This window comes from Mauremys reevesii, linkage group 14, assembly GCF_016161935.1.
Source record: "Mauremys reevesii isolate NIE-2019 linkage group 14, ASM1616193v1, whole genome shotgun sequence".
Classification (NCBI taxonomy): domain Eukaryota; kingdom Metazoa; phylum Chordata; order Testudines; family Geoemydidae; genus Mauremys; species Mauremys reevesii.
Genome location: NC_052636.1, coordinates 4,544,507 through 4,557,801, shown reverse-complemented (window position 1 = coordinate 4,557,801; position 13,295 = coordinate 4,544,507). Strand labels below are relative to the sequence as shown.

The 13,295-nt window shown below is 49.8% G+C and overlaps 1 protein-coding gene and 1 non-coding gene across 2 annotated transcripts in view; both read left to right on the top strand.

Moving 5' to 3' along the window:
* LOC120381416 (zinc finger protein 271-like) overlaps nt 1-13,295 on the top strand; it is a 1,091,725-nt gene that overhangs the window by 473,158 nt on the left and 605,272 nt on the right. The window lies entirely within an intron of this gene.
* Nucleotides 3,677-3,748, top strand: TRNAA-UGC. The gene has a single exon. It is a non-coding gene; the product is annotated as a tRNA-Ala (tRNA).

The following is a 13,295-nucleotide window of genomic DNA, read 5'->3' as shown; positions in this document are numbered from 1 at the left end:
CCCGGCCCGAGGTGGTGGGCCTAAATCGGATGGTGCCTGATACCTACCTGTCCCTGATGGGCATTAGCGGGACTCCATTCAAGGTGCCCGTGGCGAGGGTGCACCTGAAGTGGGGGGTCAAGGAGGGCCCCAAGGATGTGGGAGTGCACCCCCATTTGCCCACAGAGGTGCTAATGGGGGGGGACCTCGAGACCTGGCCCGGCAATACCCGGGGTACCCTGATTGTGACCCGTAGTCAGAGTCGGCGCAGGGCTCTGCACCCTGACAACGGGGAAAGTACTCTGCCCGAGTGCCTGGCAGGGAGGGAACGCCCAGAGACACGACCCAGAGAGGCTGCGGCCTCGGACCCAGCTGGTGAGAGAGAGCAGATCCCCATCCCTGTCCCAGCTGCTGAGTTCCAGGCCGAGGTGCAGAAGGATCCCTCCTTGCAGAAGCCCAGGGACCGGGCTGACCTCAATGCAGCGCAGACCATGAGGAGAGGTTGCAAGGAGAGGTTCCTGTGGGAGAAGGGGTTCCTGTACCGAGAATGGGCCCCCCCCCCCGGGGAGGTGGAGTCATGGGGGATTAGGAGGCAGCTGGTGGTTCCCCAGAAGTTTCGCCACAAGCTGCTGTACCTGGCCCATGACATCCCCCTCGCAGGGCACCAGGGAATCCGGCGCACCAGGCAGAGGCTGCTACAGAACTTTTACTGGCCTGGGGTCTTTACCCATGTCCGGCAGTACTGCCAATCCTGTGACCCCTGCCAGCGGGTGGGGAAGGCCCGGGACAAGGGGAAAGCAGCTCTGAGGCCTTTGCCCATCATAGAAGACCCTTTCCAGAAGGTGGCCATGGACATGGTGGGGCCTCTCAGCAAGGCGACCCGGTCAGGGAAGAAATACATCCTGGTGGTGGTAGATTTCGCCACTCGATACCCCGAGGCGGTAGCCTTGTCCTCTACCGAAGCAGACACCGTGGCGGATGCGCTGATGACCATTTCAGCCGGGTGGGGTTCCCCCAGGAAGTCTTAACGGACCAGGGGTCCAACTTCATGTCGGAGCTGCTCCAGTCCCTGTGGGAGAAATGTGGGGTCCGACCCAGCTGGGCCTCAGCGTACCACCCCCAGACCAACGGGCTGGTGGAGAGGTTCAACGGGACGCTAAAGATGATGCTAAAAACATTCATGCACCAGCACCCACAGGACTGGGACAAGTACTTACCTCACCTGCTGTTTGCATACAGGGAGGTACCCCAGGAGTCTACTGGGTTTTCGCCTTTCGAACTGTTATATGGGAGGCGGGTAAGGGGGCCCCTGGACCTGCTGAGAGACGAATGGGAGGGGAAGGCCGCTCCCGATGGAGAGTCGGTGGTGGAGTATGTCCTGACCTTCCGGGAAAGACTTACCGAGCTCATGGGCCTGGCCAGGGAGAATCTGGCCCGAGCCCAGAGGAAGCAGAAGGTCTGGTACGACCGCACGGCGCGGGCCCGCGCCTTCGCCACCGGGGACCAAGTGATGGTTCTCATCCCCATGAGGAAAAACAAACTCCAGGCTGCCTGGGAAGGGCCCTTCAAGGTTGTCAAGCAACTAAATGAGGTAAACTATGTGGTGGAGCTGTCGAACCGGGCTCATCACCGCCGGGTGTACCATGTGAATATGATGAAGCCATATTATGACCGGGGGAATGTGGTGTTGGCTGTGTGTGGACATTGGGAGGAGCCGGGGGATGACCCTCTAGTGGATCTATTCCCAGGGACAAAGGCTGGTTCCCCCCTTGAGGCGATTCCCCTGTCAGATCAGCTGACCCCGGCTCAGCATGCTGAGATCAGAGGGGTGCTGCAACTGTACCGACAGTTGTTTTCCAACCAGCCTGGGCGCACCAACTTGACCGTCCACCGGGTGGAGACTGGGGCACCCCCCCCCCCCGATACGCTGCTCCCCTTTTCGGGTTACCGGGAAGACTGCCCAGGACCTGGAAAGGGAGGTCAGGGACATGCTGGCTTTAGGGGTGATTCAGCCGTCCGCCAGCCCCTGGGCCTCCCCAGTGGTGCTGGTCCCCAAGAAGGACGGGTCGATCCGGTTCTGCGTGGACTATCGAAAGCTCAATGCCATCACCGTATCTGATGCCTACCCCATGCCAAGGCCTGACAAGCTCCTAGACAAGCTGGGAGGCGCTCGGTGCCTCACCACCATGGATCTTACAAAGGGCTACTGGCAAGTGCCGCTGGACGCAGATGCCAGGCTGAAATCGGCCTTCATCACTCCCCTGGGGCTCTATGAGTTTCTGACCCTGCCCTTTGGCCTCAAGGGAGCGCCGGCCACCTTCCAGCGCCTGGTGGATCAGCTGCTGAGGGGGATGGAGAGTTTTGCTGTGGCGTATATTGATGACATCTGCGTCTTCAGCCAGACCTGGGAGGATCACGTGTTCCAGGTTAGACAAGTGCTGGACCGACTCCGGGAGGCGGGGTTAACCGTCAAGGCTGAGAAGTGCAAGGTGGGGATGGCTGAAGTATCTTACCTGGGCCATCGTGTGGGGAGCGGCTGCCTAAAGCCGGAACCGGCCAAGGTGGAGGCGATCAGAGATTGGCCCGCTCCCCAGACCAAAAAGCAGGTCCAGGCTTTTATCGGGATGGCGGGGTACTATCGGAGGTTTGTGCCCCACTTTAGTGCCATAGCCGCCCCCATCACTGAGCTGTGCAAGAAGGGGAAGCTAGACAAGGTGGTCTGGACCGAGCAGTGCCAGCAGGCTCTCCAGGCGCTGAAGGAGGCTCTGCTCAGAGGCCCAGTTCTGGCAAACCCAAACTTTGACAAGCCCTTTATGGTGTTTACCGATGCCTCAGACACAGGGCTGGGGGCGGTGTTGATGCAGGAGGATGAAAAGGGGGAGAGACACCCCATCGTGTACCTGAGCAAGAAGTTGCTACCCCGGGAGCAGAACTACGCGGCCATCGAGAAGGAATCCCTGGCCATGGTGTGGGCCCTGAAGAAACTGGAGCCATATCTCTTTGGGCGCCACTTCACCGTGTACACCGACCACTCTCCCCTGACCTGGCTGCACCAGATGAAAGGAGCCAACGCCAAGCTCCTGAGGTGGAGCCTGCTCCTGCAGGACTATGACATGGACGTGGTCCACGTGAAGGGAAGTGCCAACCTGATAGCGGACGCGCTGTCCCGGAGAGGGGGCCCCGAACTTCCCCGGGTCACTGGGCAGTGACCCCGCTCAGTTCAGTCTCGGAGTGGGGAGAGGTGTGATGGAGCAGGGGCTGTCTGTGTGCTTAGTAGGCAGAGCCAGGTCTGCAGCTGTAACATGAGCCTGGCCTGGGGGAGGGGAGGTCTCACCTCTGGCTGTAGCTAGACAAAAGGGAAGTGGGGAGTGGAGTCAGTTCGTTTCTGGAAGCTGGGGGGTGGGTTTCAGGGGATCCTAGGCTGGGATCCAAGCATCCTGAACCCCCCAGAAAGGCCAGATTGAGGGGTCCTAGCTCTGAACACAAGCTGGGCCGTATCCTGTGTTCCTGTTGTTCAATAAACCTTCTGTTTTACTGGCTGGCTGAGAGTCACTGTGAGTTCAGGAACAAGTCACCTCCAGGAGAGCAGGATTGGTCCTCAGAGAGGGGAACGGGCGTCTCGTGAAGCTTATAGGTCACTGGATGCTCTGGCAACAGGAGGGCTCTGAGTGTAACCCATAGCAAACACAACCTGCTAGGGGATGTAGCTCAGTGGTTGAGCACATGCTTTGCATGTATAAGGTCCTGGGTTCAATCCCCAGCATCTTCATGATCATTTTTTCACCCTGCTGCTTTGCTCATGCCCAGAGGGGATGTGGCCCACCAGTCTCCCTGCACCAGTTTCAGTCCTGCTCAGTGAGGGGCAAGTGACAATTGCATGGAAGGTCTGGGGGTGGGTTCTGCTCCTAAGTCACCTCGGTACATTTAAGATTCCCACCCGCTGTGCTGCTTGGGACAATGGTAGATGAGAAGGGTGAATCCTCCAGCACTGGAGGGAAAGGTCCCATCTGCACAGCCTGAGAGGCAAGGAAACAGAGGGGCAGTCAGTGCTCAGGGAGGAGAGGGGTCAGTGATTTACTCCCAGCAGGGGACACTGTCTTTTTGAGTATCAGAGGGGTAGCCATGTTAGTCTGGATCTGTAAAAGGCGACAGAGTCCTGTGGCACCTTCTAGACTAACAGACGTATTGGCGCATGAGCTTTCATGGGTGAATCCCCACTTCGTCAGATGAATGGAGTGGGAATTCTGTGCCTGGCTAGCCAACTACAAAAGCAGTTTCTCCTCCCTTGGTGATCACACCTCAACTGCTAGAAGAGGGTCTCATCCTCCCTGATTGAAGTACCTTGTTATCTCTAGACTGGTTCTTGCCTGCATACTTATACCTGCCCCTGCAAATTTCCACTACATTCACCTGACGAAGTGGGATTCACCCACGGAAGCTTATGCTCCAATACGTCTGTTAGTCTGTAAGGTGCCACGGGACTCTGTCTTTTTGAGGCGAGTGCTGCTGGCTTGAGATGGTGCTGACGATGGATAGAAAAAAGGCTGGAGTCAATGGCAGATGGGACCACAGAAGGGGAAGGGGAATGGCAGCCCCACAGAAGGTCCTCCGTGCTCAGATGCCCCCAGTTATTGCACCCCGGCCTGTCCTAGACAGAGAAAAGACACCGAGGGACCCAGCCCCCCTACAGTGATCCCATGGACAAGAACCTGGTTAGGAGTGGGGTGAAGGTTCCCTCTGGGCAAAGGGGAGCTGAAATCCCTCCGTGTCCTGGAAGTTAAGCAATGAAAGCTTCAAACCCTGCATGGGTGTGGGCTGAGGTGCATCAGCAGAAGATTGGGCTGGACAGGGGTGGCAGGTTTGTATAATTTTTGGTGGTGCCCAGAATGGGACCAAGTCCTGCCCCACCTGCCACAGACACCTGCCTAAGGCTCTGGGAAGGAGTTTGGTTGTGGGAGGGAGAGGGGTTGGGCTCTGGGAGAGTTTGGGTGCAGGGTCTGGGCTCAGTCAGGGGGTTGTGCTGAAGGAGGCAGTGTGGGGGGCAGGCTCTTGGAGGGAGGTTGGGTGCAGGTGTGGGGTCTGGGCTGGGGCAGGGGTTGCAGGAGAGGGTGAGGGGTGCAGAATTTACCTCGGGCATCGCCCAAAAGCAACCCGCAGCCCCTAAGCTGGAGGGCCGGGGGTGTCTCTGTGCACTGCTGCCTGCAGACTCCACCCCCGCAGCTCCCATTGCCACAGTTGGCAGTTGGGGCGGGGGCAGCATGTGGAGACCCCCCCCCACCCCCACAGTTGTTCTTCTCACAGCTGGCTGATGGGGGGCAGCAGGGGATCTCCCCAATCTGGGGGAATCTCTGTGCCCCACTGTTAGTTCTCTATCCTGTCTCCCCCTAACCACGCACACCACTCTCCTCCCCATTATCAGTGTTTTAGAGAGACCCCTCCCTCCCTTTATGGGATACAGACTCTCTGTGACAGAGACTGACTGGGGCTCCTCTCTGCATGGCCCCAGTGGGGAAGGAAAGAGACTGGGGGAGGGGGAGAAGATGGGCAGAAGGAGTCTAATGGGGCAAAGCCAGAATAGAGGAGATTTTCTTCCTGTTAAAATGTACTGGAGTCTCATCGCTGAAAAGCCGCATCTTGAGTTAAGTCTGAACCAGCAGCCTTTCAATTACCAGGCAAAGGTGTGAACCACAGAGACTGATAACTGCCTGCTTCCCAAATATGTTTAAAAAACATCTTCAGGGGTGCAACTGGTTAGTGCAGGGGGGCCATCTGTTGGGGTTTCGAGTTCAAGCTTTCTCTCAAGCCCTTGTTTCTCTTACCTGTGTAGTTTGTTTTGCCTAATTCATATACAAAGTGCTACACTAGAAAAAGGAGAGTAAGTTCTAAAATGTAGAGGTGGGTGAATACTTTAGAAACATCCCCTGTGCTGCCATTAGTTCCAGCAGATTGTTCACTGGAAGGGCAAATTGATTTCTTTGCTGCTAAGAAAGAGGCCAGGACAGGTCTGTGGGCACCAGGATCTCCCTGCTTCTTCCAGCTCCTTCCCTGCCCCAGTCACTGCTGTAGGAGGGTCCTATATGCACTGAGCCTAAACATTTTCCTGGGCCTTCTTAGCATAGTTGGCAGCATGTCAGTCTCATACTCAGTAGGTCCTGAGCTCACACCTCAGAAAAGACAATGGTTTTCTGCTCCCTGCTTCAGATTTTCTAAAGGAAATCAGACAAAAGAAGCTATAGGAGAATGGCTCCTAGACACTCTAACACACACAGATTTTTCTAAGGCATTAACTTTTCCTTCTCTGTGGAGTTTGTATTCTCCATAGAGCAAAATAAAACAAAAACATGCAAGTCTAATACAGTATGAAACTCAATACAGATAAAATCTCACCCTCAGAGATCTTCCAATAAGCTTCTTTTGCAGACTAGAAGTATTTCTTGTCTGGGCCCAATCTTTTCACCTGGTATAGTCCTTGTTCCAGCTCAGGTGGTAGCTAGGGGATTTCTCATGACTGCAGCCACCTTTCTTTCTGTTCCACCCCCTTAAACAGCTTTGGTACAAGGCAGGAATCTTTTGTGTCTCTCCTGGGGAAAAGCCCCAGGTTTAAGATGGATTCCTGTACCAGGTGACATGGTCACATGCCCTGTGAGACCCCAAGCCTTCATTGTTCCTGGCCTGACTCACAGATGGTGCAGGACAGAGCCATCTCCAGTCAATTGTCCTGGTTAATGGGAGCCATCAAGAGTCCAAACCACTATTAATGGCCCACACTTTGCATCATTACAACAGGACCTCAGAGTTATAGTTCATATTTCTAGCTTCAGATACAGGAATGATCGGTTCATACAAATAGGCTGAACACACACAGTAGGTAATAAGCTTTGTAATGATACTGCACAAGAGACCTTTTGCATGAAGCATGTTCCAGTTACATTATATTCACACCCATTAGCATATTTTCATAAAATCATCATCATCACAGCAGGGAAAGGGTTTTACTGCGGCACCTGGGAGCAGTTGAGTTTCATGTGCAGGCTCTGCTATGAGTTCCTCCAGGTTTCCCATAAGCACACAGGGCCCTTAGCGGGTACTCTCAATACAGGAATGGCCCAGATACAATGAAGTGATGGGAATTGCATTTTCCTTTTTAATTTTTGAATTTCCAATGACATTTCTGTTTGTGATTTCGTTTTGCTTCGTATAACTGTGTTTTCTCAGGGACTTGATATTTACCAGGCTAACTAACAGCTAATAATGGGAGACTTCCAAGCAGGGCGTGGGCGAGCAGAAAAGAACTGTAAGAGATGCTGGTTTTCAACCTTGTATTAGATAAGAATAGAATGCAGATTGTAGCAGAAATTGCTGAGAGAAGTAAGCTATCAGAAAGGAATATGTACAAACAAAATGCAGTTGTTGCTCCTCAGTGTATGTCGCAAAAGGTATAAATGCTTGCCTTAATTGTTTATCTAACCGAGACCTACCTCGGGAGGGGAAACTCTGCCTGTCTGTACTCTCCCGAATAACTGCAGTTGCTCGAAATAAACGGCATAATATAATAACATTTAACATCCCTGTGGTGGGAAGAACATCTCAACAGCCCAACGCTGTGGTATTTAATTTCAAAAAGGGGAACTATACAAAAATGAGGGGGTTAGTTAAACAGAAATTAAAAGGTACAGTGACTGAAGTGAAATTCCTGTAAGCTGCATGGACACTTTAATGACACCATAATAGAGGCCCAACTTAAATGTATACCCCAATTTAAGAAGCACAGTAAAAGAACTAAAAAAGAGCCACCGGGGCTTAACAACCATGTAAAAGAAGCACTGAGAGACAAAAAGTCTTCCTTTAAAAAGTGGAAGTCAAATCCTAGAAAGGAGCATAAACATTGCCAAATTGTAGGTGACAAATCTGAGGAACTGTCACAGACTGAAGTGTCACTACAGCAGGTTTTGGAATTAATTGATAAACTCAACATTAACAAGTCACCAGGACCAGATGGCATTCACCCAAGAGTTCTGAAAGAACTCAAATGTGAAGTTGCGGAACTATTAACTATGGTTTGTAACCTGTCCTTTGAATCGGCTTCGGAACCCAATGACTGGAAGTTAGCTAATGTAACGCCAATATTTAAAAAGGGCTCTAGAGGTAATCCCAACAATTACAGACCAGTAAGTCTAACATCGGTACCGGGCAAATTAGTTGAAACAATAGTAAAGAATAAAATTGTCAGACACATAGAAGAACATAAATTGTTGGGCAAAAGTCAACACGTAAGTCCGTAAAGGGAAATCGTGTCTTACTAATCTATTAGAGTTCTTTGAGGGGGTCAACAAACATGTGGACAAGGGGGATCCAGTGGACATAGTGTACTTAGATTTCCAGAAAGCCTCACCAAAGGCTCTTACATAAATTAAGTTGTCATGGGATAAAAGGGAAGGTCCTTTCATGGATTGAGAACTGGTTAAAAGACAGGGAACAAAGGGTAGGAATTAAGGTAAATTCTCAGAATGGAGAGGGGTAACTAGCGGTGTTCCCCAAGGGTCAGTCCTAGGACCAATCCTATTCACCTTATTCATAAACGATCTGGAGAAAGGGGTAAAAAGTGAGGTGGCAAAGTTTGCAGATGATACTAAACTGCTCAAGATAGTTAAGACCAAAGCAGACTGTGAAGAACTTAAAAAAGAGCTCACAAAACTAAGTGACTGGGCAACAAAATGGCAAATGAAATTTAATGTGGATAAATGTAAAGTAATGCATATTGGAAAAAATAACTCCAATTATACATAAAATATGATGGGGACTAATTTAGTTACAACAAATCAGGAAAAAGATCTTGGAGTTGTGGATAGTTCTCTGAAGATGCCCACACAGTGTGCAGAGGTGGTCAAAAAAGCAAACAGGATGTTAGGAATCATTAAAAAGGGGATAGAGAATAAGACTGACTATATTATTACCCTTATATAACTCCATGGTATGCCCACATCTTGAATACTATGTACAGATGTGGTCGTCTCATCTCAAAAAAGATATACCGGCATCAGAAAAGGTTCAGAGAAGGGCAATTAAAATGATTAGGGGTTTGGAATGGGTCCCATATGAGGAGAGATTAAAGAGGCTAGGGCTTTTCAGCTTGGAAAAGAGGAGACTAAGAGGGAATATGATAGAGGTATATAAAATCATGAGTGACGTGGAGAAAGTAGATAAGGAAAAGTTATTTATTTATTCCCATAATACAAGAACTAGGGGCCACAAAATGAAATTAATAGGCAGCAGGTTTAAAACAAATAAAAGGAAGTTCTTCTTCACACAGCGCACCGGTAACCTGTGGAACTCCTTACCTGAGGAGGGTGTGAAGGCTAGGACTGTAACAGGGTTTAAAAGAAAACTGGATAAATTCATGGAGGTTAAGTCCATTAATGGCTATTAGCCAGGATGGGTAAGGAATGGTGTCCCTAGCCTCTGTTTGTCAGAGGATGGAGATGGATGGCAGGAGAGAGATCACTTGATCATTGTCTGTTCGATTCACTGCCTGGGCTGCTTCTGCTCTACAACTATAATTGTCTTTTTACACCAAAATCACTAACTTGAGCAGCCAATTCCATGTACAGTCCTAGTGGATGTAAGGCACAGGTAACTCTCTCTCCCCCACCTGGAGCTGATGAAATTCCTTGCTGGAAGGACACATGCTCCTACAAGTCAAAAGGAAAGGAGCTGATAGAAAAGATCACAGGACTGACCCCAAAGAAGGGTGAACTGCAAAAGTCAGAAACAGGCAATTCATCCGGCAGAGCTGAGAGACCACAGTGAAGATGGTGCAAAGATCACTAAATTGGAATTAACAAATGTGATTTTTTTTTTTAAAACAAATCTTTGGGAAGCCCTAATAAAGGCATTTCTTACAGTTCTCTCCGATTTGGATTTTCTGATATCTAATAGGGAATGACATCTGATTGAAGCTTTTCTCAAATGCAGAGCATGTGTAGGGTCTCTCTCCACTGTGGATTCTACGATGTCTGACAAAGTCTGAGTGCTCAATGAAACTTTTCCCGCACTCAGAGCATGTGGAGGGGCTCTCGCCTGTGTGGATTCTCTGATGTGTGATAAGGTTTGAGCGCAGCCTGAAGCTTTTCCCGCACTCAGAGCACGTGTAGGGCATCTCCCCTGTGTGGATTCTCTGATGTCTGATAAGGTGTGAGCGCCGATTGAAGCTTTTCCCGCACTCAGCACATGTGTAGGGCGTCTCCCCTGTGTGGATTTTCTGATGTCTGATAAGGACTGAGCGCCGATTGAAGCTTTTCCCGCACTCAGAGCACGTGTAGGGCATCTCCCCTGTGTGGATTCTCTGATGTCTGATAAGGACTGAGCGCAGACAGAAGCTTTTCCCGCACTCAGAGCACGTGTAGGGCGTCTCTCCTTTGTGGATTCTCTGGTGTGTGATAAGGTGTGAGCGCTGACTGAAGCTTTTCCCGCACTCAGAGCACGTGTAGGGCGTCTCCCCTGTGTGGATTCTCTGATGTGTGATAAGGTGTGAGCGCTGACTGAAGCTTTTCCCGCACTCAGCGCATGTGTAGGGCTTCTCTCCTGTGTGGATTCTCTCATGTGTGATAAGGTGTGAGCGCTGACTGAAGCTTTTCCCGCACTCAGCGCACGTGTAGGGCCTCTCTCCTGTGTGGATTCTCTGATGTGTGATAAGGATTGAGCGCTGACTGAAGCTTTCCCCGCACTTGTGGCACGTGTAGTGTGTCTCTTCCAAGTTGATTCTCTCATGTGTAATAAGGTCTGAGTGGCTACTGAAGTTCTCCTCTGGCCTCTGCTGAGTCTCAGAGGCTTTTACTGTTTCTCGGAGTGCATAACTCCTGGAAACATTCCCTTTGGGTCTTCCTGATAATGTCCCATGTGGTGCTTCTTGCTCAGCATCTTCCTGCTGGGGTTTCTGCTCCTCATTCTCACGCACCATCCTATCACCTGATGGGAGACAGAGAGAATCCAGACATAGGTCACTCCCTATGCCTAAGAGAAAGGAAATCTCAGAGACAGGAATTTTAAAAGGGATGAACAAACCAAAATATGTGCAGGAGAGATCAAACCTATCAGGAGCTGATTTTCCCCAGAGGAGAGAGGAAGGGATCAGTTTTGGTCTGCATTTCACCAGAACATGCAGGGGAAAATGGGATCAGGTAGGGATCTGCTGCCAGTTGTTAGTCAGGATAGGTGGGAAGCCATGAGTAACATCTGCCTAATTATTCCACATCTGCAGGGAACAATCCTGAACTTGGAGAGCTCACAAGGTCTTTGTAGGGCATCCCGAATGTTTCCTGTATTCACGGACAGTTTTTGACTTGCTTTAACCAAGTCCTCACCTGTGCAGGCAGCTCTTGGAAGCACTTCTTTTTCAGAACCCTGGAGGTCCAGGACCCATGGCTCTTCCCCTCGTTCCAGCTGTGAGACCACATCAGGTTTGGAATTTAGAAACCCTATGCCAGACAAAGAAAACAAGGGATGTCAGTGGAATTTGTGGGATACTTGTCACAAAGAATAGTCCATGGTTTTAAGCTCAGATCATTTTTAAGCAGTAACATCCCAAGACCAGCTTCCTTGGCTCAAAGTGGCAGGAGAGTTATTATTATTATTAATCATACGCATTACCTTAGTGCCTAAGGAGCAACTAACAGTGGGTCCCCATTGTGCTAGGACAAGTACAAACCCAGAATAGTAGATGGCCCATGCTCTGAAGAATTTACAGTCCAAATAGACAAGACAGACACAGCATGGGGGAAGGGGTAGAACCCTCTGTTAGAATAGAGATATTCAGGCCTGCCTGCAAAGCCTAGATTTTAAGAACTTAGGGGTATTTTTATCACTTAGCTAGTTACAGGAGTATGAAAACAAAGAATCAAAATCACAGTCTGCCTGTGTCTGGGCCTTCTCTCACTAGGACAGCCTGAGGCCTTGTTCTTAGGCTAAGGCCTTTGGCTAAGCAGCAGGGGCAGCCATAAGCTGGGAAGCGAAGGGTCACATCCTCACATCCCAAACCAGTCACACTGAAATAAGGTGCTATTGGGCTGTTAGGAAGACAGTCCTGTCTGGATCTTAAGATGGTTAAAGAAACCTTAATTTGATAGCATTCTGTCTGGCAAGAAATCACTTATCAATGGTTGTGGTTGTGAAACCCTCATTTCTGTATTGCTTTATCTTTATGGCCACCACTTTTACATTGTTAATCAGTCTGGTTCTCTAATTGTTTCTCTCTCCTGTATAATTAATGTTGCCAGGTGTAAGTTAATTAGGGTAGTGGTTTATAATTGGTTAGAGCAGGAGTAGGCAACCTATGGCGGCATGCGAGCTGATTTTCAGTGGCACTCACACTGCCCAGGTCCTGGCCACCGGTCCAGAAGGCTCTGCATTTTTAATTAATTTTAAATGAAGCTTCTTAAACATTTTAAAAACCTTACTGACTTTACATACAATAGTTCAATTATGTATTATAGACTTATAGAAAGAGACTTTCTAAAACGTTAAAATGTATTATTGGCACATGAAATCTTAAATTAGAGTGAATAAATGAAGACTCAGCACACCACTTCTGAAAGGTGGCCGACGCCTGGGTTAGAGAATTATGTCACAATATGTTAGAATTGGTTAGTTAAATTTCAGCACAATTACTGGTTAAGGTATAGCTGAGAATATTACTCTATAAATGGGGTCAAACAGGAGGGAGGAAGGAAATTGGAATAATAGAATATCAGGGTTGGAAGGGACCTCAGGAGGTCATCTAGTCCCACCCATGCTCAAAGCAGGATCAATCCCCAACTAAATCATCCCAGCCAAGGCTTTGTCAAGCCTGATCTTAAAAACCTCTAAGGAAGGAGATTCCACCACCTCCGTGGGGAACTCATCCCAGGGCTTCACCACCCTCCTAGTGAAATTGTGTTTCCTAATATCCAACCTAAACCTCCCCCATTGCAACTTGAAATCATTACTCTTTGTTCTGTCATCTGCTACCACTGAGAACAGTCTAGGCCTGGTCTACACTGGGGGGGGAGTTCGATCTAAGGTACGCAACTTCAGCTACGCGAATAGCGTAGCTGAAGTCGAATACCTTAGTTCGAATTACTTACCCGTCCTCACGCCACGGGATCGACATCCGCGGCTCCCCCATCGACTCCGCCACCACCGTTCGCGGTGGTGGAGTTCCAGAGTCGACAGGAGCGCGTTCAGAGTTCAATATAGCGCGTCTAGATGAGACGCAATATATCGAACTCCGAGAAATCGATTGCTACCCGCCGATCCGGCGGGTAGTGAAGACGTACCCCTAG